The 25,714-nt window shown below is 46.9% G+C and overlaps 1 pseudogene across 1 annotated transcript in view; it reads right to left on the bottom strand.

Annotated features, from left to right (window-relative positions):
- Positions 1–25,714, bottom strand: part of LOC146854205 (solute carrier family 23 member 1-like) — a 260,981-nt pseudogene that overhangs the window by 211,385 nt on the left and 23,882 nt on the right. Inside the window, exons 3-4 of the transcript XR_014980995.1 lie at positions 17,460–17,619; positions 2,028–2,209 (exon numbers count right to left, since the gene is read on the bottom strand). The product of XR_014980995.1 is annotated as a solute carrier family 23 member 1-like (transcript). The remainder of the gene's footprint in view (positions 1–2,027; positions 2,210–17,459; positions 17,620–25,714) is intronic.

Below are 25,714 nucleotides of genomic sequence, written 5' to 3'. Positions count from 1 at the left end.
ACGTCTAAGGAAGACTCCTCACGCTGACACCTTAACTGATCCTGCCAGTCAATATGCTCAATTAGGGATGTCACGTTAATAGTAGTGAAGGGATAGATTGATGCTTTATTCTGCAGAATCTTCAATTCAGGGTAATCTGGATTCCTGCACCTTGCTTTTCTTTATCATGATTCTCAAATTTATCATTTTTGCATGCTGCACTGACTTAACTTCACCCATAGGCTTGGCTTTGTATTAGTTCCAGTGTATTTCTACACCCTCATCTTGAGGTGTCTGTATGTTTAGTTATTTTCAACTTTGTAATAAGCCGACTAACTTCATTTAGTAGTCTGTGATTCTTACTGACCTTAGTGAATTGAACCCGAACTGATTGACTTGCTAATGATTTCTCTCCCCCCCATGCTCTCATGCTGAGAAAAAGTACCATTGACTCGAGGTTCTAGGACAGATCTAGAACATGAGATCTCAGCACTCTCACCATAGGAGGCGGAACCTCCGACTGCTGGGAATCAGGTCTGGTAATACTAATCCTCACCGATCTCTTTCCAAAGGGCCAAAGTTTTAACTTTGCTTACCACCGGAATAATAAACAATAAGGCCATATTGTAATCAGAGTTATCCCTTTTAAAATGAGCCTTTATTTCCATCTGCAACCTGCTGGGGATGAGGTGGGATCCCAATCAGTTTTATAGTGAATGCACAGTAAGATATTACAATTCAAATAACACTTTCTTTGAAGGACAATTTTAGGCTTTGAAGGAAAGCTGTGTGACCTTGGGAGTTCTAAGCTATCACTGAAAACCTATGGGTTTTTTTTAACAAAAAATTTGTTTTTGTTCCTGGTCAGTGAACTAAAAGTACCAGAGTTCTACAATGTCTCCAGAATGCTAGCAAACATCCGTCTTTTGCCCATTAATCTCCTCTGCCCTAGATGAAAGGTGGTGGGGCAAGTCAATAGATTGTGCCTTCAGTACCTGATAATCTGACAAATTGTCTCAAACCCAAAAAAGGTTTAAACATTCCGAAAAACTAAGCGGTAAAAAATTGAATAAATTCTTAGCCACAGGAAAGTTCAAAAGTGCGGAGATGGCCTGGTTAGAAAGCTGTTTGGTGGAAATGCTAAATGGGGGCAAGGTGATAGTGCTGATTTTGGCTGACCTCTTCCCTTTGTTTGAAACCTTAGACCATGCAGTTGCCCAGGTACCGTATCTGCACTATGACGAGGGTATCAAATGAAGCTCTGAGTTGGTTTGCTTCCTACTTGAAGCGAGAAACGCGATGGGCTTTTTTCTGTCTGGTTTATTGTGATGGGGAGTTCTGCAGGAGTCATGTTGTTAACCTCCATTATTTATTGTCTATGTTTATTGCTCAGCCTCAACATGAATGCCTGAGATCTTTCATTGAGGGTTTTCAGACAAACTCTATCAATATCTACATTATTCTTCTGAACTTGAATGCTTTCAGTACCTCACATGCTAGTCCCAAGCATTAACAATATGAGCCAGAAGGCGCAAAATAGACCAGAACGGTCTGATGCATAGGCCTGTCAGCCTTGTGGCAGATGTGTCTTCTGGTGCTGGAAAATCATGGCCAGAATATCTTTAGCCATAAATATTGTGATCTAAATATTGTTTATAAAAATATAGTCCCAATGGAGCAAATGACAGAGAATGGGACAAGAATTATTTTAGCAATTTTCCGGCCATAGTTTTTCTGCCAGACAATATTTCTGTCCATGTTATTCTGACATACAACCACCTTCAGGTCAGATATTTCTGAAGGCAATGCCAGCTGCAAGAAATTAGGCAATTCCTCCACCATTGAAAGAGGCTGCGGAACCACCAATTTGACAGTGCAGCAACTCCACTGATTTACAAAGAGTATCCAAATCTACCAAACCTGACCTGTATGTAGTGTACTGATGATGGGTCTATGACTCTAAATAGTAACAGCTCACTATGCTAATGCTGCTATGTTTCTGGAAAACTGCTAAAAAGCAAATATAAAAAATAAAATGTTCAACTTACAGGGCGGATATCCCCCAGTGTGAACCGGCATCCTTGCCCGCTGAATTGAATAGAGGTAGAGAGATGAGACAAATAGTTGGGGCGATCGTCAATGGTCCAATAAAGCGCATGAGGAAACCAATCAGACCAGAGAAGCCCATCAACATTTAGAAACAGGAAGCAATTATTATAGCTCCTTGAATCTGTGAAGAGAGTAGAAAGAGAGTAGAGGGGTTGAAACACAGGAGTGACAGGAGTGGTGTGGAGTAGTACATGAAAAAGGGGGGTGGAATTTGAAATAAGCAAACAAAAAATTAGCTTGGAGTCAAAAAAGGATATTAAAGGCTGAAAAGAAAAAAGTTAATTTTAAAAATACAGAGTGTGAAAATACAGGGTAGAATAAACTTCAAGGAAAGAAAATTTCACAAAAGGAGTGATTTAATGTGAAATAAACCAAACAAAGCAGTAGAGGGAAAGAAAAAACAAAGGTGTGGGGGAAATGTGGCTGAGATGGCAGGATAAGAAAGAGTAGTGTGAAAGAAAGGAGGAGATAATATGAGCACAGTGATCAAGTAGTGGTTAGGGAAAAGATTGTATAGACACAATAGGAAGATGAAATGCAGTAAGATAAAGTTAATTCAGTTGTAGAGCAAGAAGAAAGACATGATTAATAGTCACATGGGATACGTAGGAACAACAAATGGAGGTGACAATACAATCGAAGTAGGATTGTGGCATTAGAGAGAAAGACAAGAGAGAATATAGATGCTATAGTGACCAAGTGAAGTTCAAGGAAGAGCGAAGTAAAGTAGAAGAAAAAGAAGACTGCAAACTATTAAATAGAAAAGAAAAGGTACAAACATGATAAGTCAATTAGGGTAGGAAAGGGACAGAGAAAGGTTATCGAAACAGGGAAAGGGGATGTAGATGATACTAGACAGAAAAAGATGAAAGAGAGAAGATGAGAGAACAATGGAGAGAAAGAGAAGGGATGTATGCAAGTGAGAGAGAACAAGATGTAATAGAAATTTTTCGATAACATTATTAAGTAATGCATAGTTTATTATTGTTCTTCACATTTGAATATATAGTGAGGTCGTAAGTGACCCTTGAGGATGCCTGTCAAGTCTAGTCAAAAACAAATGTGAGAAGGATATCTATATTGGCTAGAGAGGGAGATCAGGTTTCGGAAGGAGACCCAACTAAGGGGCCTATTACGATGTCGACATTAGTGGAATGGAATCCGTCCGTCTATTAGTTAGGCTGTGACAGCCCTATGGGCAGTTGGAAACATCTGTCTTTACATTGCAGCTTGTGCAGGGGCCAAAAATGGAGCCACAGCACAAGCTACAAAAGGAAAATTGATGTTTTCAAACAAATAACAATAGTGCTTATTTATTGTTGATAATTGAATGTTTAATCATTAAATCATTACTTAGTATTATTAATCATTAATTCAATCAATCAGTATATCTGTAGAGCGCTTCTTGTCACCCATCAGGGTATCTAGGTGCTGGCAGGGTCCAGTTGATTAATCAAATAGCCAGGTTTTCAAGAACATTTTGAACTATATAAGAGACGGGGAGGTCAGAAGATGAAAGGGTATCTCGTTCCATGTCTTCATTGCTAGAAAGGGTAAGGAGCCACCTCTGCATCTTCTATGTTGGATAAGGGGGTGAGAGTCAGAGAAAGGAAAGAGGAACAGAGGTGTCTGGTGGGTTGATGGAAGTTAAGATAGTGGTTCAAGTAGGCAGGTCCTGAATTGTGTAGGGCATTGTATGGGTAGGTCAGGAGCTTGAACTTGCATCTTTTTTGTATAGAGAGCCAGTGAAGTTCCCTGAGGTAGGGGCTGATGTGATCTAGTTGATCCAGTACAAGCCTGGCTGCAGCCTTCTGTATGGTCTGTAATCGTCAGAGGAGGTGAGCTGTGATCCCTGCATAGCGACTGTTGCCGTCGTCCAGTTGGCTGGAGATGAAGTCCTGGGTGATGGTGCATCTTGAGATTTGGAGTAGCCGTTTGAATAGCTTACGAGGCATGCAGAGGATTAAGAAGCATAGGGAGGAGGCGGAGTGGTCCTGAATCGTCATGGTTAGCTTGTTGTCCAGAATGTTGCCTAGGTTCCTAGCGTGGTCAGTGGGGATAGGAGTAGGTCTGACTTCTGAGGGCACCAGGATGTGTCCCATGGGGAGTTTTGTGTCCGAAGATCAGTGCTTCTATCTTGTCCGTGCTGAGCTTCAGGCAGTTGTCCTTCATCCAGTTGGTGATGTCTGTCACGCAGTTGTGGAAGTTGGTATTGGTGGTGTCTTTGGTGAGCGAGAGGATGAGTTGTGTGTTGTCAGTGTAGGATATGATATTGAGTCTATGGGTTTCGACGATACTCGCCAGAGGTGTCATATAAATGTTGAAGAGGGTGGGACTGAGCAAGGATCCTTGAGGTACTCCAAATATGATTTCCCAGGGTTTGGAGGTGAAGGGGGAAGGTAGACTTTTTGAGTTCTTCCGGTGAGGAAGGAGGCAATCCATCTGAGAGCAGTTCCTTGGATGCCTATTTTGTACAGTCTTGTGACCAGTGTGTGGTGGGAGAACGTATCAAATGCTGCTGGGAGATCTAGGAGGATCAGAGCCGCAGTCTCTCCTCTGTTGAGTATGGCTTGAATATCATCAGTAGCTGCTATAAGGGCTGTCTCGATGCAGTCTAGTACGAGGTTACGTTCCAGGTGTGAAGAGAGTTGTTGGCTGCTGGCTTTTTCTAATACTTAATAATAATAATAAAGGAGCTTGTAAAGCGCATGGTGACGCCATCCCGGCGTGTCCCCGCGCTGTGGAGAAAAGTCAGGGCCAAGAGAGGGCGATTAAGAAGAAAACAGATGGGTTTTTAAGAGTTTTCTAAACAAGGGCTCTGAGTCCGCTAGCCTGATACTCATAGGGAGAGCATTCCATTCCTTGGCAGCCATAACACGAAAAGAACATCCACCCATTCTGGCTTTCTTGATGCGAGGAATTTTAAGCAATCCAGTTCCCCCAGAGCGGAGAGTTCTAGTAGGCTCGTAGGGGATAGCCAGATCTGTCATATAAAGGGGAGCTTTGTGTGAGATAATCCTATAGCACATTAAAAGAGCTTTAAATAGGACTCTCTTTTTTATGGGGAGCCAGTGCAGAGTGGCTAGGGCTGGCATAGAGGCTGATCTTTTCGGAAGTCTAAGGACTAGGCGTGCTGCTGTGTTTTGGAGTACTTGAAGTCTCCTGAAGTTTTTTTGTGTGGTTCCGAGCAGGAGCACATTGCCATAGTCTAACCTCGAGGTCACTAGAGCATGGATCATAGTGCGCCTGGCTTCCAGAGGGAGAAGGTCTAAGGTACGGTTCAAGGTCTTCATTACCCCGAAACATTTCCCAACCACTTTGTGTACATGGTTGTCATAAGAGAGTCTGGGATCAACCCAGATCCCCAGATTCTTAGCTGCTTTGCAGGGAGTGGGTAGCGGTCCCAAACATGATGGCCACCACTCCTTGGTCCAGCTCGCATCCCTTCCTCCAATTACCAGAACCTCCGTTTTTGAGCCATTAAGCTTCAGGCAGTGCTGGGTCATCCAGCCTGCCAGAGCCTGCATGCAGGTTTTAAAATTGTTAGCATCAATGGAGGGTGCTTGGGACAGGGAAAGGAGGAGTTGGGTATCGTCGGCATATGAGACTAATTCAATGCCGAACGATTCAACCACTTCCGCCAAGGGGGCCATGTAGAGATTGAACAGGGTGGGGCTCAGGGCGGAGCCCTGAGGTACCCCCTGTTCTAAAGCTATGCTATTAGAGCGATGCATGCCTCTCTGAACCTGGAAGCAACGGTTGGTGAGAAAGGCTTTAAGCCAGCCCAGTGCTTCCTGGGTGACCCCGGCTTTGTTCAGACACTGCAGCAAGATGGAATGTGCCACAGTGTCGAACGCGGCACTAAGGTCAAGCATAATCAAAGCCATAGTCCGGCCCTCATCCACGCCTGCACGTAAGGTTTCAGTCGCTCTCAGAAGGGCGGTTTCAGTGGAATACCCTGCCCTGAAACCAGATTGAGAGCTGTGGAAGGCCTTATTAGACTCAAGATGGGCCATGAGTTGACTATTAGCTATTTTTTCGGCCACCTTCGCCAGATAAGGTAGCAGCGAAATAGGCCGTAAATTTTCAAGGATATCCTGACTTATGTTAGGTTTTTTCTTTATTGGAAGTACAGTGGCTTGCTTCCACTCCACAGGGAGGGTGGCCGTAGAAAAGGAGAGTTGGAGAATGTGTCTGAAGTGTTGTTCTAGGACTTTAAGGCTAGCTGCTAAAATCTTGGGAGGAGCAGGATCTCGAGGGGAACCCGATTTAATGCTTTTACAGATATTATTCAAGGTTGTAGTACAAGGAACAGTAAAGCAGTATAGGCATTCCTTATCATGAGTGATCTCCAAATTCTCAGTGAAGTCAGAGCCCAAGGGCAGATCCTTAGAGAAATTTGCATAGATGTTAATAATTTTGCTAGCAAAATATTTAGCAATATTATTGCATGATTCAACAGAGTCACTCTGGGCATTGCTCTCATTAGATACTACCGAGATTTCTTTAAAAATTTTAAAGAGCTCCTTTGAGGAGTTCTCAGCCTCTCCAATGCGGGTCTTATAATACAGTGCTTTAGAGGAACGAATAAGTTTATAATATCCTGCTTGCGCTATTTTATATTGAATTTTGGCTGTAGGGCAAAATTTAATGCGCCATTCTCGTTCCAGTTTTTTGCATGCAGATTTTGCCACCTGAAGTTCAGAGGTAAACCACGGGGAGGGTTTTCTCATTTTCTTGGTAATTACTGACCTACGGGTAGGAGCAGTATTATCTAGGGCAGTTAGGACACAGTTCTTCAGGCATGAATAGGCAGCCTCACAATCTGACCCTCCAGGAGGTCCAGCCGCTACAAGATTGTCGATAAAGGTGTCTAAGTTGAAGTTTTTCCACTTTCGACATTGGTAAATCTGCGTACTATCATTCCTATTTTCAGGCTCGGACACCCAAATTCGTAAGGGAATGACAAAGTGGTCAGACCAAGGAACGGGTATTGGAGGAAGCGTTTCTACTCCATTCCAGTTACCAAATATGGGGTCGAGCAGATGACCTTGTCTGTGAGTAGGTTCTATGTTTTTAAGAGTAAGCTGCAGGGAAAGTAATTCATCTTTTATACAGGAGGCATCCTTGTCTTGGACATCATCAAAATGAATGTTCATGTCGCCAAGTACCAGGAGTTTGGATTTCCGCAAGGCGAGATGTGCTGTCGCCTCTACTAGACTAGCTGTAAAATCAAATAGTCTACCTGGGGGTCTGTATATAAGAATACCTGATAGGGAGTGTTGAGGTCCCAGTGAGATACTGAATGAAGCAGCTTCGCAGTGATCAATTGTCAGGGGGAGTAAGGAGCATTCCAATGGGACTCTAACAGCAATAGCTATACCACCACCCCTACCATCCTGCCTGTCAAGCCTAGCGAGAGAATATCCTGGAGGCAGCGCCTCTATGATGTCTGGATCAGAGTGTTCGCCAAGCCAGGTCTCAGTTAACATCAGTATATCCAATGCTTCATCCTCAAGTAGGTTGTAGACCTGAATGCAGTGTTTACTGAGAGATCTACAGTTAAGCAGTGCAGCTTTTAACAATTTTTTAGAGGGGACTGTTATAGAGCCCGTTTCAGGAGTAAAAGGGCACATGGAACAGTTATGTAGTGATAAGGCCTGCATAGAGTGTAAACATGGTAGTGTTATAGCAGGACGGAGATTCAGCAACGTTTGTTTATCGTACCGTAAGTGGGGGGGGTTAGGTAAGCCAGGGTGTATGGCCCCGCGCCCCGTCCGACCGCGGACGGGCGCAGACGGGCTTGACTTTGGCTCGACTTCGGCGCGCTTCCGGCGCGCCCGCTGCACGCGTCCGCTGCGCGGTCGCTGGCCAACACACATTTATAGGCAGTAGGGGTCACTAGAGCGCTAACCTGGCCGCTCGAGCCCGGAAGTGCAGGCTCCTCCTCACCCTCCGCAACAATCGCCCAGAATGGACGCGGCGGACCGGGGCGGGAGTTCACAAGGAAGTGGGTGTCAGAACAAAGGTAAACACACAAAGCTTTTTTTAAAAAGTAGCCTAATTGCACAGTTTAAAATATCACGCTGTAAAACCGCGTTAACATTATGACGCACATGAAATAAGATGCACCACAGCACGAGCGGATAGAGCCTGCCACTGCCACCGGCAAGACTCTTCTCCACAACGCGACTGCGTGAGGCACCGGGTTAAGTACACTTCCCCTACAATGGGTCGGGAATGGGTGCAGGGAGATCGATCGGTAGTTGTTGAGTTTGACTTCTGTGTGTTTCCAGTCCTTGGGGAAGGTGGCTGTGGCAATTGAGGTGTTGAACGAGGTGGTGAGTATGTGGCTTATTCTGGCTTTGCCTAGGATGAAGATGTGGTAAGGGCATGGGCCGGCTGCGGCCCGTGAGTGGACCGAGTTCATGATAGAGGCGGTGTCCTGTGGGGCGAGCTGAGTCCATTCGGTTAGTCATTGTAGCGATCACCCATAAGACAAGGCCTCGCTACACACCCATGCCCGGTTTTCGCCACTTTCACAGTTTATGCCCCAAAGACTACGATTCCCAGCAGGCCATGGGGCGCATCTCCATGCCTGCAATACATAAGCACCGCCGCCGGGAGGGTAAGGTGCTTGACAACAAGAAGCATATCAGTATTGTAATGGCGGATGGTGCTCCCCGCCGGAATTCAGCTTGAAGCATTTCCGCATATAGTCCAGTGTCGGGCCGTGTCCCGTCTCCTTAGAGAACCTCGAACAGTACGAGAAAGAAGAATCCGAGTCCCGTCTCCTCACAGGAAGCGTGAGAGAAGTGGGAGAGCCTTCAAAAACCGGAGTCAGGTAACACGGAGATTGCTCCGTAACATTTCCTGCTTCTCCGAGTTCCTTCCCCGTGATTGCAGCGATCTGTGGCTTTGAGTGCCTTCCGTGTACAAACATTGAGTGCAGGAGGAACGAGAAGTCCAGTTCATATTTCCCCGTGCGCGCTGAGATAGAGTGCATATTTTCGAGACTGTTCCCGGTTGGTGATTATTTCATTTCCTGGAGTTAGAAAGGGCCAGATAGAAACATAGGGATTCACTCGCATGCTTGGCAGCAAGACTATGGACAGAAGTTCGTTTTATGTGGAGTTTGGCATGAAGTGGCTTCTATCCAGCTGCCATTTTACTATGTTCTAGGGTACCCTCGTGTTGGTTCTTTCACTCCGCAATTTCACTTGTTCTGTTTTCTTTCCTGTACAGTTTGTCTTGGCCCTGGTCTTAGTGAGAAGTCATCACTGTCCCCGCTAGACGAACAAAGACTATTTACAGGAATCCTTGCGGTGTCAAGGACCTTCGCCATTCCGGCTCATTCAGAAACAAGCATAGGATTGCACCCCTTCCTTGAGTTTCCCCTTCCCTGCATCCCCCAGATAGCGTCTCACGCAGGAGGGTTTTCTTCCTCTGTTGGGGGCGCTGTTCAAGGGAGTCAGGGAACAATTCATCGTCCCTGCTGGAGCCCTAGAATTACGGTTAGTGGCGTTATTTGAAATACCGTGTGCTGCTGACAACCTGACAATCCTGACAGTTTGTCAAGCCCACGAAAAGACGCACAGCCCGGACGATGGATACCAATACGGTATTGGCTTCCTTGTTGGAGAGTCTGACGGCTCTGCAGCAGGAGGTGCAGACCTCCAGAGTAGAGGTACAGACCTCCAGAGCAGAGAATTACAATTTGCATAAAGAAGTAAGCTCGTTACGAAGGGAAGTTGCGGGTATTTCACGTAGAGGCCCGGGGGAGGGTTCATACATCCGACCCGCTACTCTGCCCCCTCCTGTATCGTCTATACACACTCCCAACCCTGGCAGTTCAGGAGCGGGGTTTTTTACCCCAAATCCGCATCCACCCTCCACGTCGGATACTGTACCTACAGTACACATAGTACAAAACACTAGCATCCCCTTGGCACCCCCGGAAAGGTTTTATGGGGATCCGAAGAAGTTCGACACCTTCCTGAATCAATGTCGACTTCATTTCCTCTGCAAACCCGCCGTGTTCCAGGACGAGGAATCGAAGACGGCCTTTATGATGTCGTATATGGGCGGAAACGCCGCCAGTTGGACTATTCCTCATATGGAAAGAAACGATCCAATCCTCCATGACTTCCAAGGCTTTTGCCAAGAACTAAGGAAACTGTTTGATCGGAAGAATCATATGATGACCTTGGACCGCGAACTACTCACCTTACGGCAAGGATCTCAAGATCTCCTATCCTACATCACATCATTTAATCGGTTGGTGGTTGAAACGGAATGGCCCCCGGAGAAAAGAATCACTCTGTTTTACCAGGGGTTGAGAGGGGAACTTAAGGACGTCCTCGCTCAGGTTGTACAACTGCCTCAAACCTGTGAAGAGCTCATCGACCTGACGGTGCAGTTAGATCATCGCTTGCTGGAACGCAAAGGGGACAAGACTAAGAGTGAAACAAGAGCACCTTATCTACGTCCGAGAGCAGTTCTGGACGACCAGTCCAAAGCCCTGGAGGGACCCGAACCAATGCAGTTGGGAGGAAATCGAGGCCCTCTAACCCAGGAAGAGAGAGACAAACGGAGGAGATTAAAACTATGCCTCTATTGCGGTAAAGGGGGCCACTTCATAAGGGAATGCCGAGCCCGAACCTCAGGAGACAGCAGAAACACTAGTCCGCGAGGGCCATCTGCTCCCAGACGAGAAGAGCCGACGGAAAACTGAGGAGCCCAAGTCAGGATGAGGTCTCTGGCTTGAGCATGTCCCCTAACATGATCTCGTCGGTGTTAGCAAACACACAACAATCCGCCGTGGCACACCTCCATATTGCCGTGGCCTTATGGATTTCCGCCTCAGACAAAGTTCAAGTGGACGCTCTGCTGGACTCAGGCGCCACCGGTAATTACATCGACCAGGACTATGCACTCAGAATGGGAATCCCATGTGTAAAGAAGGACTTCCCAGAACTGGTGAAATCTGTGGACGGAACACCGCTTTCTTCGGGTATGGTACGATTCCGTACCCCGACCCTCCGCATGGCCATAGGTGCGGACCATTATGAAGACATCCACTTTGATTTGATAGACGCATCACAGTTCGGGTTGATTTTAGGAATGCCTTGGCTGACCTTGCATGATCCTGTAATCAGTTGGACCGCTCAAACGATCGCCATGTCATCAATGTACTGCCAAGAAAATTGCAAACCAGTTGACGTTTATCCTACAGACTACGAGAGTACACCAGCGACATACCTTGCTACCGCCTGCACTCCAGAGAAATACTGTTGTTCTACGGTTCTGCCAGACGAGTATCGGGTGTACCATACTCTGTTTAACAAACAACACGCAACACGGTTGCCACCTCATCGACCCTATGATTGTCGTATCGATCTGATACCAGGAGCGGCCATTCCGTGCAGCCGAGTGTACGCCTTAACGGAACCCGAAACGCAGTATTTGAAGACCTATCTGGACGATAATTTGGCCTCTGGGTTCATCAGGCATTCCTCGTCTCCCGCATCCTCTCCACTTTTTTTTATACCGAAGAAGGATTGCGAGGAGTTGCGAACGTGCATTGACTACCGTGCACTCAACAGGGTGACTATTAAGAATCGCTACCCCCTGCCCTTAATCCCGGTGCTTCTGGATCAATTAAAGGGGGCACGATATTTCACGAAGCTCGACCTCAGAGGAGCCTATCACCTCGTGAGGGTTCAGAAGGGGGATGAGTGGAAGACTGCCTTCAGAACCAAGTTTGGGCTCTATGAGTATCAGGTGATGCCCTTTGGGCTCTGCAACGCCCCCGCGGCTTTTCAGTTTTTTATGGACGAGGTGTTGCGAGGGTACTTAGACACGTTTTGCGTTGTCTACATCGATGACATTTTAATCTACTCCTCTACCCTCACGGAACACATCACTCAAGTGAAAAAGGTGTTGGAGAGACTCCAGCAACATTCCTTGTATGCCAAACTGGAGAAATGTCTCTTTCACGTTACGGAAGTGGCATTTTTAGGTTATATCATCTCCTCTCAGGGTTTTCGCATGGATCCAAGAAAGGTGGAAGCGATCACCCAATGGCAAACCCCTCAGAACGTAAAAGCAGTGCAGAGTTTTCTCGGTTTCGCCAATTTCTACCGGCGATTCATAAGGGATTTCTCTGCAGTGATTCATCCCATCTCCAGCCTACTAAGAAAGCATGTTCCGTTTGTTTGGGGGAAAGAGGCAGCACACTCATTTCAAATACTGAAGAACAAATTCACGCAGGCCCGCGTCTTGCGCCATCCGGATCCACAACTCCCTTTTATTCTGGAAACAGACGCTTCCCAACATGCCTTAGGAGGTGTACTCTCCCAGCGACACCCCGAAAGCGGCCAACTTCACCCAGTGGCATTCTACTCTAAAAAACTCTCTCCCAGTGAGATCAATTACACCATCTCCGACAAAGAATTGCTAGCGATCAAAAGAGCATGTGAAGAATGGAGACATTATCTACTGGGTGCCCTTCACACCATTGAGATTTACACTGATCACAGGAATTTATTGTTTTTGAAAACGGCAAAGGCCTTGACCCCTCGTCAGTTAAGGTGGACCCTGTTCTTTTCGGACTATGATTTTGTGATCAAATACCGACCGGGACCTCAGAACGGGAAAGCGGATGTGCTCTCCCGTATCGGGGAATCAGGAGACACAATGGCTCACAACCCGATGCCACAACCGCTCATACTCACCGAAGTCGAAAATCCTCAACGATCCCTGGCACTGCTAACTTCCCCGGATTTCCTTGAGGACGTGAAAATCTCCTTGACGGATGTAGACATCCCTGCTTGGATCCAGGAGGAACCGGAACACAGATCGGAAAGGGATGAATTGGTCTATCACTACCATGCTTTATACATCCCTCACAAGACACAACAACACCAAGTATTGGAATGGGCGCATGATTCGGTACTGGGAGGGCATCTAGGGATCTACAAAACCATTGCCTGTGTGGAACGCTCCTTTTGGTGGATGGGGCTACGCCAGGATGTCAAAGACTATGTCAAGAATTGTGTGGTGTGTGTACAGGGAAAAGCTACGCACAACAAACCAACGGGATTACTCCGTTCCTTGTCGATTCCCCCGTCTCCCTGGCACACCCTCTCCATGGACTTCATTGTTGAAATGCCCCCCAGTGAAGGGAAAACAGTAATCCTGGTGGTAGTCGATCATCTTACCAAGATGGGTCATTTCATCGCCCTCAAGGGGTTACCCACGTCATCTGAACTGGCTTTGATATTTCTCCAACATGTGGTCAGAGCACACGGACTTCCAGATGTGCTTATAACTGATAGGGGAACGCAGTTTACTTCTTGCTTTTGGAAATCCCTCTGCAGAATCTTGAATATGGAAGCACGACTGTCCTCTAGTTACCATCCCCAAACTGATGGCAAAACAGAACGCCTAAACCAGACATTAGAGCAATATCTCCGCTGTTTTACCATGCAAAACACCTTACATTTGCCCACATTGTTATGGTTGGCAGAGTTTTTCTACAATAACGCAACACATTCCACATTGGGTTGTTCTCCTTTTTTTTGTGTTTATGGTCATCACCCCAATATGCTCCCTTTTGAATGGCCAGCTCAGTCCCCGGTACCCAGCATACACGAACACCATGCACATCTCCGAGCGATTTTGATAGAAGCCAAACAGAACATAGCCAGTGCTCAGGAGGCCCAAAAGACCCAAGCCGATAAGAAAAGATCAAAGGAACCCGAGTACCAAGTGGGGGACAAGGTTTGGCTTTCAACAAATAACTTACATTTAAGGGGTATAAATAAACTCAAACCCAAATACATAGGGCCGTATGGTATTGAGGAATGTATCAACCCGGTAGCCATGCGATTGTCTCTACCTCACTCATGGAAAATCCATCCGGTTTTCCATGTGTCCCTTCTTCAACCCTGCTTACCCGGTATGAGGTTACCCCGGAAGCCATTACCCGTCGATATCGATGGGCAAGAGGAATACGAGGTAGAGGAGATCCTAGATTCCCGTTTGGTACGCGGGCGAATACACTACCTGGTGGACTGGAAAGGCTATGGGGTGGAGGACAGAACTTGGGAACCGGAAGACAATTTGCATTGCCCAGAATTGCTGAAACGCTTTCATGAGGCTTATCCGGGCAAACCAGGCCAACCGCCGAGTCGTCGGTCCTTGAGAAGGGGTACTGTAGCGATCACCCATAAGACAAGGCCTCGCTACACACCCATGCCCGGTTTTCGCCACTTTCACAGTTTATGCCCCAAAGACTACGATTCCCAGCAGGCCATGGGGCACATCTCCACGCCTGCAATACATAAGCACCGCCGCCGGGAGGGTAAGGTGCTTGACAACAAGAAGCATATCAGGATTGTAATGGCGGATGGTGCTCCCCGCCGGAATTCAGCTTGAAGCATTTCCGCATATAGTCCAGTGTCGGGCCGTGTCCCGTCTCCTTAGAGAACCTCGAACAGTACGAGAAAGAAGAATCCGAGTCCCGTCTCCTCACAGGAAGCGTGAGAGAAGTGGGAGAGCCTTCGAAAACCGGAGTCAGGTAACACGGAGATTGCTCCGTAACATTTCCTGCTTCTCCGAGTTCCTTCCCCGTGATTGCAGCGATCTGTGGCTTTGAGTGCCTTCTGTTCCCGGTTGGTGATTATTTCATTTCCTGGAGTTAGAAAGGGCCAGATAGAAACATAGGGATTCACTCGCATGCTTGGCAGCAAGACTATGGACAGAAGTTCGTTTTATGTGGAGTTTGGCATGAAGTGGCTTCTATCCAGCTGCCATTTTACTATGTTCTAGGGTACCCTCGTGTTGGTTCTTTCACTCCGCAATTTCACTTGTTCTGTTTTCTTTCCTGTACAGTTTGTCTTGGCCCTGGTCTTAGTGAGAAGTCATCACTGTCCCCGCTAGACGAACAAAGACTATTTACAGGAATCCTTGCGGTGTCAAGGACCTTCGCCATTCCGGCTCATTCAGAAACAAGCATAGGATTGCACCCCTTCCTTGAGTTTCCCCTTCCCTGCATCCCCCAGATAGCGTCTCACGCAGGAGGGTTTTCTATTCCTCTGTTGGGGGCACTGTTCAAGGGAGTCAGGGAACAATTCATCGTCCCTGCTGGAGCTCTGGAATTACGGTTAGTGGCGTTATTTGAAATACCGTGTGCTGCTGACAACCTGACAATCCTGACAGTCATGTGTCTGTGGTGGTAGCAGGGTTGTTGTGATGCTTGAAGAAGTCAGAGACCTTAGGCTGGGGTTTGAAGTTTCTGTAGATGTTGGCGATCTTGTGGTGGAAGAAGTTTCCAAAGTTGTCACAGAGTTCCTGTGAGGGTGTAATGTTGTTTGTTGCAGCTGAGGGAGTTTGAGGCTCTCTGCTGTTATTTGATCTTGATGTGATGCCTTTTTCTTCAATTCTCTCATTTGTCTATGGTAAAGGTTGAGAGCTGTCTTGAAGACGATCTTGTCTATTGTGTCCTTGCTGGTGCACCGTCTCGTTGCCTGTTGTTTAGAGTGGCGTTTAGTGGTTTTGAGGTCTTCGGTGTACTAGCTAGCCTGCTTGGTGCACCTTCTGTTAGTGTTGTTGCTGATGGAAGCGAGACTGTCGGCGCAGTTTGTGATCCAATTGTTGAAGTTTCTGACGTTCAGGTCTAGATTGTTGGAGGAGATGGGGTGGGTGATGCAGAGGGCACTAATCCATGTGTCCTTTGAGACTTTGCTCCAGCTGCAGTTGGGGGCATTGGGCGGACTAGGGGCAGTGGTCTGAGAGCTGGTGATGCTTAAGTGAACGATGTAGTGGTCAATCCAGGAGAGATCGATGGTGTGGCTGTACCTGATGCAATCACTGGAGGTAAAGTTGAGGGTCTAGCCTGTGGCCTGCGGTGTGCTTGGGGTTGTGACGAGTTGGGTGAGTCCGATGTTGTTCATGCTGTCGAGGAGGTTAGTAGTGTTGATGTCATGTGGTGGTCGAGAAGGAAGTTGAGGACATCGGGGACTAGTGTTGTTGCCATGAATTGATAATTAATTATTAATAAATTCAAGAAGGGAGATGTATTCAAACTCTCAAAAGAATTGATTGTTCATCATCACTTAGATGGGACCCCCCCCCGCCACATTTGTTACTGATGTTTCTTTTTTTTAGTGACTTCATTTTTTAAGCTTTATTTACTCATGGTTTCAGCATGCCATTTTGGAGTTTTTACATAGATGACGTTCATATTAATATTGATATTAATATTTATGATCGTTTTATTCATTATTGTTTTACCCTCTTGCAACAACCTAATGAGTGCTTCATTCATGTCATTTACAGTTTTCCTGTATAACAAGTACATGTATTTTATAGTAAAAGTACAATCGACAATGACTGAGAGCAAGCATCCCTTTGTCTCACTTGTTTGTTATACGGTTCCTACAATGGTAGTAGGACTGCGCTTTAGGATGACGGAACTTCAGAATCTGGGGGGTTGAGTCCTTCCACACCCATCAGAAACCACCGGCCCAATTCCTGGCTAGGTCACAGTTCCCTACTTAAACCCCCAACCCTGCGGGGGTGAAAGGTGATTGTGGCAACCTGGCATGACACTCTGACTCCTCAGGGAAGTCGTGGAAACAGATCTCACCTTTTCGTTGGATTACTCATGCATGCCCAGGCAAAACACAAGAGAAGTACAAAATACGTTTTCAATACATTTATTGAAATAATCATAATCTTGCATAGAGAGAATGAGCTTCAATAATTAGGCAGATGAAACAAAGCAAAGTTATCAGCATTATAAATATGGTGAAGATACTGAAGAGTCCAACCATGATAACTGGGTTCTAGAGGCTCTCGAGGTTTGCTCATAGTCCTAAGACTATACTAAGAGCATAGCCGGTGTACCCCTCTGCCTACCCGATTTATAGGATGAGCCTGAGCCCTATACCTGGAACAGAGCCAGGAATCTTCATGTAGTGTGAATGGCAATCCTTTCATTCCAGCACATGTAGAGCTGGGAGATGGAGTACCTAGATCTTTCTTATTTTACTTCACATTTTAAAAGTGTCTAACTTATAATTTTATATATTTTTTGCCCTTTTTAAAAGTAGAGGTTATTTGACTAACTGAGCCTTTTGCCCTGAGAAAACCAATGGACCTTTGGCAATAGACTTAAATATCAAATTGTGCCCGAATGAACAGATGACTCATTAATCTGAGAGTGTGCCCATTGGCCAATACACCTGGGAGCTCTGCCCAAGCTTCTAACTATGTTAGTATACCCAAAGCAGGTGCAACACTCAAATGTGTTTCAAAAAGTCACAAGAAAGAACAGAGCTATCAACACCGCCCAAGCTGCTTACCTCTCGAATCCTCGACTGCCACACCTCTTGGAACTCCAGTGACGTAGTATTTACCAGGCTAGAATTCTGTGTCCAGGCAGGGCATTTCCACTTGGGGAGGGACAGCATGGTAAGGGCAGGAGTGAGGAACGAAGCGCTTGAACCTTGGACGATGGGGAGTCTAGTATCATTAATGGAAATATTTATGACTTTTTAGCAAATTGGTGAATAAACGATTGTGTACATCCCATGCATGAAAATATGTAAATGTAATACATGGTACAACAATCTCTTCATGTTTTCCATGTAAACAAGGATACAGTGGACATTTATTTAATTACCTTGAATTGACAGAGAGATGTGCTTCTTACTGTCCCCACTGAACAACTGATTGAGAACTGCGCTACACTACAGCCCTGACCAGAAACTGGACTTTACAACAAATGTAACCCTTTTTAAATATGACCAGGGTCCTCAGGATGATGAGTCTCTCCATATAGCAGGTGCTGACCATTGTGTGTGTCTCCTCACAGCTGCATTCCTTCAGCACATGTGTACAGCATGGACATGCGGTGGAGGACAGTAAGCTGTGTGTTACACCGGAGGAGAGAATGACCAAAGAACGCCTCCATCAGCATTAGGGTCACATTCTATAATGTGCAATCAATCTGTACCAACTCCAGAATAACGACTACCAGCTTACTGTTACGGTAAGCATAAATAGAGAAGTATTCATTTACTGTTCTTCTATTCCACATCTTCTTACCTTGATGCATGTTGGTAGTCAATGCGGTGGAGTTGATGTAATGTCTTTTGGTTTAACATAATTACTTCTCTTGATACTTTCCAGCGGTTAAAAGAAATAACATACTTGGAGAATGGCAATCCTTCAGTTACTATGCAGAGAGAATGTTGATTTTATTAAAGACACAAAGGCTAGCATTATGCATGCATAAGCCAAAAGTGCATTTAGTCTCCGTAAACAATCAGTCACTATGGCCGGCTCCTTAGTGCCCACCAGGCCCGCTACACATGTCCTTATAGAACCCTCACATACATGCTAATCATGTGGCATGCTTCATCATCGGGTCCTCGCCTGGTGAGGTACTCACCACCGAGTGGGCTCATCCTCAGAGTGGAAGGGAGTACTTTGATATTCTCTATGTTCTTAATGGGATCTTAGGACAGAAAACACTAAAAATGTCTCCAGAGAACCCAAACCTAATTCTTTAATATGAGAGGCTCTGTGATATGTTCAAAAATATATCATGACACAAAGAGGGATTGGCTGAGCCAGAGAGTCTGTTCTAGGCAGACATGTTTCATCTGCTTCGCAAGATGTGCAGATTTCATCAGGACCCCTAAGACCCTTGTACTTCTAACCTATTCTGAGATGGAGTTATGCATCCACAGGCATTCCATCCAACTCTTCGACACAGGGTGAGTTGATTGAAAACTGGATATTATCCAGTTCAACAATCCTAAAAAAGAACAAGGAACACAGAAACCAAAATATGAGGTGCCTTAGAATATCAGTAGTTTAAACAATGAAACTTGTGGATTGCACTACACACTTTAAAACAGTGAAATCTCTAACCTTAGAGATATCATCATCCATAAGCCAGAGTAATTCACCTGGAAAGACTTAAGGTACCTGTTACAGCTAGTGTTCAAAATATCATACAGTCATCTCAATATACAAGTGTATTCGCACAGTGCATCACATATCCATATACAACCAGCATTGGCATAGCCAATAGGTCTCGCTTTTGGGACCTTAAGTGTTTATTTAGAAGTAATTTTGTTGCAGTGAGTGGTATTATGTGGGCTGTATGTTGCATTTATTCTTTTGTTATTATGTGTTATGTAATTATATGGTTGTGGTAGAGGGGTAGATGGGTAGAGGGGTAGTAGAGGGGTAGAAGAGGGGTAGTAGAGGGGTAGAGGGATAGAGGGTTAGTACAGGGGTTAAGGGGTAGTAGAGGGGTAGAGGGGGATAGTAAAGGTGTAGAGGGGTAGTAGATGGGTATAGGGATAGAAGGGTAGAAGAGGGGTAGAAGGATAGTAGAGGGGTAGAGGAGGGGTAGTAGAGTGTTCTAGTGGTAGAGGGGTAGTAAAGGAGTAGAAGGGTAGAAGATGGGTAGAAGTGGGGTAGTTGAGGGATTGTAGAGAGGTAGTTGAGGGGTTGTAGAGGGGTAGAAGAGGGTTAGTAGAGGGGTTGAAGAGTGGTAGTAGAGGGGTAGTAGAGGGACAGAAGAAGGGTAGTAGAGATGTAGTAGAGGGGTAGGCGAGTGGTTGAGGGGTAGTAGAGGGGTAGAAGAGGGGTAGAAGAGGGGTAGAAGGGTAGAGGTGTAGTAGAGGGGTAGAAGAGGGTTAGAAGGGTAGAGGGACAGTAGAGGGGTAGAAGAGGGGTAATAGAGGGGTAGAGGGATAGAGGGTTAGTACAAGGCTAGAGGGGTAGTAGAGGGGTAGTAAAGGGGCAGAGGGGTAGTAGATGGGTATAGGGTAGAAGGGTAGAAGAGGGGTAGAGGGTTAGTAGAGGGGTAGAGGAGGGGTAGTAGAGTGGTAGAGGGGTAGTTAAGGAGTAGAGGGGTAGAAGATGGGTAGAAGAGGAGCAGTAGAGGGGTAGTAGAGGGGTAGTAGAGGGATAGAAGAAGGGTAGTAGAGATGTAGAAGAGGGTAGTAGAGAGGTAGTAGAGACATGTTATAAATAGGGTAAACTTTATTTAATTTAATAGACTTCCTTGTGTAGAAAATTTGACTTATTTTCTAATTATAAAGGCTTGTGCGGGCTTGTGATGCTGTGACGCATCTATGGGCAGGAGAGAATGGGTGGACAGAGAGCAGGGCACAGGCTCATGCTGCTCTTCCCGCCTGGAGGAAGCCCCTTGTCGCTCCTTTTGAGTGACGCCTCCTGCAGGCTGTGCGAGCCCCTGCACCCCCCCCACCCCTCCCCCTCCTGCTTTAATGATGCACCTCTGATCGGCGTGAGACCCCGCAGGCAGCATCAACAGACCCCCACCTGCTGCACTGGAGGCTGGGGAGGGGGGCTGACACTGCATCTTCGGTGCGCGCTGCCTGTGTGTGCATCTGTGCTCCATAACATGGCTGCACTGCAACAGGGAGTGTTAGTTCGCATTGGTGTTGAAGAGGGTCTCACATGACATCCTTGAGGCGTGTGTCTGTTTTAGTTTGTGTGCCTGCGCATCTGTGTGCAGATGCCACTGTGCTTCTTTGATGGCTGGTGACTGTACTGCATACTCGGTGGTGATCCGGCCGAGGGCCTTCATTGTCACCGATGCTGGCTGCAGACACTGTGCAGCATGGCCGCAGACCTGTGTGCATAGGGTGCAGTGACATCACAAGGGTGCTTGGCAGGACACTGACAGCCCGTGTGTTTATTATCTGGTGCATTAGCAGACGCTGTGTGTGTTGTGCACCGTGGTCAGAGACCTGAACGGGTGCTGTGGTGGGCGATAGACATGACACCTTTAATGTGCACCTGTGTTCACCCTTCTTGGCGCTGAACTGAGGGCACTAGACACCGTACAGTGTGCAGTAGAGTCAGGCTACATCCCACTGTGCTGCTGGTCGGAGTGGGGCCTGCAGGAAGGAGAGGGCGGTCGCCAACCTGACATCTTTGATTTGTGAGTGTGGGAGCGCTCATGTGTTGCGCATCTCACGTGCTCCTGTCCAGACCTTGCATGGTGTAAAGCAGGGTCCGACATTGCTAGTCGAGGACGTTACCGGAACACCTGTGCGTGTGTTTGTATCCGGCATGCCTCCCCCGTGGCTTCATAGAGTGCCCAGACACCTCACAGTATGTGGCAGGCACTCTTGACAGATCTACAAGGGCAGATCTACAAGGAAGTGCCGTAGCGCGGAAGCGCAAACCGTTTGGCTGTGCCACGCTGCGGCACTTACGAAGCACAGGAATGCGACATATTTACAGTAATATGTCGCAATCCTGTGCTCTCACCCCTGCGCTGGCGCACAAACTGCAGCCATGCGCCGGCATCATGGGGAGATTTTTTTGTGCAGGAAAAACAATCACAAAAGGCATTTTCCTCTTTCAATGAGTGCTGTAGAATGCAGCACACTTTGAAAGAGGAAAAAACGAGGAAAAATGAAAATATTTCTCCTATTTGCGCTTCGCTACGCCTCCCCTGGGGAGGCGTAGCATTGACACGCATTTCCAGATTTACGATTCCTCGTAAATCTGGAAATGTGTCTGGTTCCATGGGTGTTGCGTGGGAACACTCACAGCAACATCCATGGAACACACCTTCAACGCAAAGTGAATCGTGTGAAGGGGCCATATTTACATGGAGAGGAAAAGTCACGCAGGGTGACTTTTCCTTTCCTTGTAAATATGGAGAAGTGAAATGCGCCTCCAGTACGTCACAAAAAGTGACGTACTGGTGGTGCAGGGGGCTCATAAATCTGTCCCCTAGTGTTTTAGGTGGGAAACATACGTGGCAACAGAGACTATCCAGGCGTCATGGGAGTAAATGCAGGGGCTTGTTGGGATCAAAGGTCACATTCTTGTCATTGAAAATAGATGGGAATAGGCTAATAAGGGGGGTGCCAACCCAATGTGTCCCTAGGAGCATTACTGATAGGTAATTGTTAGAACTGGAGATCTCTAGTTGGCTGAGGTAGGTACCCTAGCCCAAATAGGGACCCTAGCTTCTAAGTCAGGGAAAGGAAGGTCACCTTCTCAGATAGTCCCTGCTCACCCCCTTGGCACATTCATAATGCAAAATAATGTACTCCGGCACCGATCACGGTGCTCTGGGCGGTCTCTATGCCACTCTTACTGACTCGCAGTCAGCTACTGCCAAAATATGCCCCCAACACGGGTATGATGGAAAACAAAGTGCAGCTCCACACTCCGGCCCCAGTACTGCCACTCCACGGCAAGTACGGGCCGCGATACGAGCTTGAGCGGAGGCTCGTGCTGCAAAGATGGAAAAAGGCCGAGAGCGTTTCTCTCGTAGCCCGCACCCCGCCCCAGATGGCGACACACGCATGCTCGCTGAGCATTACCTGGGGGGTACGATCTCACTCTCCTCTCCTCAAATCGCGGCTTGGGCCTCTGATGCGACTTTGTTAATCTTGGGCAGTGGAACTCGGACCCCCGACGGTGATGGTTTGAGGTCTCTCCTTAGCAAAGGCAGACTCGAGCTGGTAGTGGTGAATTCTCACAGTTCCTCTGGGGATGCCGGTCCGGGCCGATGGCAATGACGATCGCAATGCTTCTGGTCACGCTGTCGTTTGAAGCAGAGAACAAGACTGCTCTGGGACACACAGTCATGGGGCAATTTCCCAGGAAGGTCTCAGGCTGCAACAGGGCACACGCACACAGGGTTGCTGAGACTCACTTAAGCTCCGGGTGCGCACGATCACAGGGAATCCTCACAAAGGTCTCAGACTGCACAAGGCACACGCCCACAGTGTCCCTGAGACTCACCTGGACTCCGGGTGCGCACAATCACAGGACAATCCTCATGACGGTCTCAGGCTGCAAAAAGCACACACACACATTGTCTCTGAGACTCACTTGGAAACTTTGATGTTCCTGAGTTTCCACAACAGGGAGCCAGCTCCCCTCGGGCCCTTGGGGACAAGTTTCTTCAGGACACAGCACACAGCAAGGTCCTTTCAAGCAGGGGGATACAGCACACAGCAAAGTCCCTTAGCCTCTCCTTGGTTAAATCAACAAATTGCAGGCCAGCCCCAGAACACACAGCAAGGGTCAGTCCTTTCCTTCAGTCTCTTCAGCTGTTTCTTCCTTGGCAGAGGCTCCTCTTGATCACGAAGTAATTTCAATCCTTTACAGTCTTGATCAGTCCAATGTTCAGGAGTTTCAGCTCTCATAGTTATACCCCTGAATGTCTTTGAAGTCTTTGTGTCCAGGGGGGCACTGGCCCCTGTCCAAAGCAGTTCTGGGTGTCACCCTGCCAGTGACACCTTCTTCCTTTGATAGTGGGGATCTGGATCCTCAATCACTCATCAGGAGATGGAGCCATTGTTTTATGGCAGCAGCCCAGGCCTCTTCACCTCCGGGGCTACACCTTCCCCCTACACTCCAGATGCATGTAAGCCTGTTGCAGTCTCACCTCCTCCCCTGGGTCAAGACATTCCCCAGATCCTATCGCTTTCAAATCCGGACAGTCAATCCACAACCAGGCAGAGACACACAGAATTGTTAAAACACATAAAACCCAGCCATTTCTAAAAGTGTGGTTTCTAAACACACAATGCAAAAACTACCTTCACAAAAAGATGTGTTAATACATTGTGAGTTCAGGCACACTAAACTTCCCCTCTTCATCTTAAGCCTTTTGGAAGATAGTCTGGAAACATATTACACAGCCTTCCCTATTCTGTCCTATGGGCAAGATGGCCTTGCAACAGTGAAAAACGAAATGGATAGTATTTGACTGTCAGGACATGGTATACACCTCAGTACATACCCTACCTTTTACATACACTGCACCCTGCCCAGAGGGGTACCCTGGACCTACCATAGGGGTGTCTGATGTGCATGGAAAGGGAAGGGTAAGGCCTGGCAAGTGGGTGAACTTGTCAGGACAATATGGCAGTTAGCAAACTGCGCTCAGGCACTGCAGTGGCAGGCCTGAGTTTTCTCTTTAGGGCTACTTGTGTGAGTGTTACAATTAGTGCTGCAGGCCCACTAGTAGCATTTGCATTACCAGCCCTGGCACACATAGTGCACTTTACTAGGGACTTTACTAGTAAGGCAAACATACCAATTATGTACAACCAATTACCATTACATTTTATACAGGGAGCACTTGCACTTTGACACTGATCATCAGTGGCAAAGTGCCCAAAGCATCTAAGTTGGCAACACCATGTCAAACAAAACGTCTAAGGGGAATGCAAAAAGTTTAGGGAACTTTAGCCAAAAAGGGCCAAGTCCAACAGTAATGATTCACACTGTATACACACAGAGGACCAGGGGGACATATCATAGACACATGGACATTCAATTGGCACATGTGCTCACATTCTTAATTGTATTTTTAAACTTTTTCCTGGGGACACACTGTCTGCATACACAAAGGAGTGGGCACGCGAAGGTGTGATCGCCATTTGCTTCACTAAGGCAGTAGCCTCTTTGAAGCTGGGCCATCTGTGGCCATCTCCTGGTACTCATCCTGCTCGAGTGGGGTCACACCTTTTCTCTTCAGCAAATGCCTTTGTTCTCTGTTTCTAGGAGCGCTTCATACTTCCTGGGGGGGGGAAGCATATTGTCTTGTGTATCAAGTACTTGAGATCGACAGGAAAGACTTTCTAACGTCTCCTTTATATTAAAAGTTACCTTAAATTCAAACACAGCAAGAAGGTTTAATGTAAAAATTAATTTGATACCTTGAAGTAATAAAGTGGCTCCAAATGGAAGTTAATACTTACGTTGTGGCTAGGAAACGCCATGTTAGTTAATGGGATCTCTAGCCTTGCTATAGTGAAAATTATATTTTTGTGTTATCACTGTAAGGGCATTCTTAGCACAAAAGGAACATGCCCTTCTTTTTAATATTAAGCATGCTGCCTGGTGGATTACCAAGGCCTTCCCTTGGGGGGGCTTATTCATATTACAAAAGAAGGAGGATTTCAACTGCCAAAAGGGTTTATGTTGCCACATTGAGTCTGCAAGTTTAGAGCTGCCTGACCAGGCTGCAGTGGAATGCCTCGAGCCACTTTTCCACCTTGTCACTGTAGTATTGGCATATTTAAGTGCTGCAGCACACTAGTTACATTTAACTTGCTAGCCCTGGGTACCTCTTGTATCATATACCAGGGACTTATAAGTTAAAATGAGTCAATCTTGTACTAGCCAATTGTTTTTAGGATCAGAGCACATTCACTGGGGCCAAAACAGCAGAGACCAGTGCACTGCAGGGCAGTGGCAGTTCCTCCCGTAAGGCAGAGGAGTGTCGCCCCACTGCTTGAACTGCAAGCTGAATACAAAAAATAAAATGATAATAACGTTCATTATCAATTTGTTTTCTGTATTCTGCTAGCAGTTGAAGCCATGGGCGCGGGGCATGGCTCCCCAAACACAGGGAGAGGCGTTGTGGTGGCACCTAAAGTGTGCATGATGGTTTGGCTGGTCGTATTGGGCCGGCCAAAGCTTCATGCGCACTCTGCATGTTGGGAGAGTATGCTCAGACGTGAGTCCCTTGCTCATTGCACCATCAGGATTCAGGCAAGCCAGGCCGACGAAGGCTGTGATGCCAGAAACC

Source organism: Triturus cristatus, chromosome 4_1, assembly GCF_964204655.1.
Source record: "Triturus cristatus chromosome 4_1, aTriCri1.1, whole genome shotgun sequence".
NCBI classification, from domain to species: Eukaryota; Metazoa; Chordata; class Amphibia; order Caudata; family Salamandridae; genus Triturus; species Triturus cristatus.
The sequence above is the reverse complement of the archived record's forward strand: the minus strand, read 5'-3'. Positions and strand labels throughout refer to the sequence as shown.